Source organism: Mandrillus leucophaeus, unplaced genomic scaffold, assembly GCF_000951045.1.
Source record: "Mandrillus leucophaeus isolate KB7577 unplaced genomic scaffold, Mleu.le_1.0 Scaffold1555, whole genome shotgun sequence".
Lineage (NCBI taxonomy): Eukaryota > Metazoa > Chordata > Mammalia > Primates > Cercopithecidae > Mandrillus > Mandrillus leucophaeus.
The window spans coordinates 5,637-8,213 of record NW_012101538.1 but is presented as its reverse complement, the minus strand read 5'-3'; positions in this window follow the sequence as shown (position 1 = coordinate 8,213).

The following is a 2,577-nucleotide window of genomic DNA, read 5'->3' as shown; positions in this document are numbered from 1 at the left end:
GAGTCCCCAGCAGGCGCCCTGAAGCTCCCACTCCCCCGCTGGAAATCGGGACAAACCCAAACAGGTTTGCAGAGACAAACAATCACGACAGAGATCTCCAGGAAGTGTCTCCCTGATGGACTGGGAAGTGATCCTTCTGGAAGACATCCAGCCAGACCAGGAAGAAAGTAAGCCCCGGAGAAACGGGGGATACACAGCCAGAGGGAGGACGGAGTAGAGGCCAGAGCCCAGGCCGGGCACAGCACCGTGCCACTGACACGGGCTGAAGGAGAGGGGTGCCAAACAGGTGGCTTGTCCAGTGAGGCCAGCGTTCCAGTGACTGGGATTGTGGCCATCTCCCATTCCCGGCTTCCTCTTTCAGCCTGTGTCGTGGTGTGGCTTCTTTTCTCAGAGAGGAGCCCTGAAAAGATCCAAGCCTCTTCTGGGATGGGGGCCTCCTGCTCTCCTGCAGGAGGATGAGCTCCCTGCGGCTTTTGTCCGCGGCTGCAGTGTGTTGGTCTTCATCAATGAAAAGAGGCCGCACCGGATGGGGATGAGATTTCCACTGCTCCGGGAGTCACGCATCTCCTCACGTGGTCGAGGCCTTCACAAGCTCAAAGTGGAACCGCCTCCAAAACGGTTCACAAGCGGACACATGACCCAGGCACAGATGCGGAGGAAGGCTCACCAAACACAGGCGACAGGCGAGAAATAGCTTTTGGGCGCACGGGGCACTTTCCTCCAAACACACACACACACACACACACACACACACAGAGAGACACCAGCCGACAGAGAGAGGGCAAGAAACTCACAGAGAGTGAGAGACAGAGAGAGAAGCGAAAGTGGGAGACACACAAACACATTCACACACAGAGAGGTCATACAGCAGTGGCGCGGAAACAAACACCCCCAGGCAGCCGCTGAGGCTACGGGGTTCGGCCCTCGAGCAGAACGCCCTTCGGGTGAGAGAGCAGCCCTCGGGCCTGCAGGCCGACCCGTCCTCGAGATCACGGGGGCACGACTTCTGGGGAGACTCACCCGAACAGCGTCCGGGCGGGCCTGAGGCTGGGATGCGGCGCTGCTTCCCCCGGACCCCGCCTGTGCTTTCAACGTCCCGGTCAGCCCTTTGCCACGACTCCTGGCATCCGGAGAACGTCCTGTCGACCCCGTGGAGAGGTCAGGCTGGAGCCTCGGAGCCCCGCCACCCAAGCACTGCCACGGAGGGCTCCTGTGTGCCAGGCCTCAGGGAGCGGTTGCTCTGACAACCGTGGGAACCACTGTGACGCGGGCACCCGCTCGCCACTCGCGCATGCGCATTGGCTGGGCCGCCCCGCGCTCCGCTGCCGGCAGTCAGGCTGCGTCCCCTTTAAAGAACGGTGACTGCTGGGCGCCAGGGGCTCTCCTGCTGCAGCCTTGCCAGCGGCTACATCCGGGGTTCAGTAGGGGGCCGCGTGGGAGAGGCGGCCGCGGGCGGCCTCCCAGGATCAAAACCCTCAGGAGTCGCGTCTTCAGGACCTCCTTGAGCGGATTTCCACCGGGGGAGCGGCAGCTTCAGCGCGCCTGCTGGGGTCATCTCATGACCCCCATCAGATCCGTTTCTGGACACCTCAGAGTGAGAATGGATGGGCTGAGCACATCGACTGAGGCAGTCAGGGCCTGGCTGCAGCCCGCAATGATCCCATGGGCCTCAAGTCTTGGAGTCAGCTGGAAATTCAATGACCCGTGAACCCCCTGCCTCCCTCCTTTGAAAGAGCGGTGAACTCCCGTGATTCTCAAAGGCCTGGGGCTCCTTCAAGCTGATCCCGCTTTCCAGAACACGTGTCAACAGGTCCAGGGGCGAATCCGAGGTGGCGCCAATGTGAGACACTGGCTTACCCTAAAGCAGATGCCGTGAATGTGTGTCACTGAGGGCACACGGGGCGATGGCGAAGGAAACGATGGTGTCCAGGCATGTGCCCGGTGGAAGGGGGCCACAGGTGACCTTTCCATGAATGCCAGGGAAAATCAAAGAACGCCTGGGATCTAGCAGTTGGCCAAAATTTACAGGGGGTCCGTCCGCCCAGGAGCAGAAGGGAGTCTCATTCTCAGGAATGAGACTCTATGTGCAGAGGAAATGCGACCAGCACCTGTCCCAGAAGACAAGGACTTGTCGTTCAAAGGGGGAGTGGGGCAGAGGGCTCAGATGCGTCAGTGACCTTTCAATTTACAGCGCGCCATGAGGTCTGTGGGATGATCGTGGGCTGCGGCGAGACCCTGCCTGCATCACTTGATGTGCTCAGCCCGTGTTTTCTCACCGGAAAGGTCCAGAATCGGATCTGAAGTGGAGTGCTGAGACTCCAGCAGTCGCCCTGAAGCTCCCCTTCCCCCGGTGGAAATCGGCTGAAACCCAGCAGGTTTGCAGAGAGAAACAATCACGACAGGGATCTCCAGGAAGTGTCTCCCTGATGGACTGGGAAGTGATCCTTCTGGAAGACATCCAGCAAGACCAGGAAGCACCGAAACCCCGGAGAAACAGGGGATACACAGCCAGAGGGAGGACGGAGCAGTGTCCAGATCCCAGGCGGGTACAGCACCGTGCCACTGCCACGGGCTTAA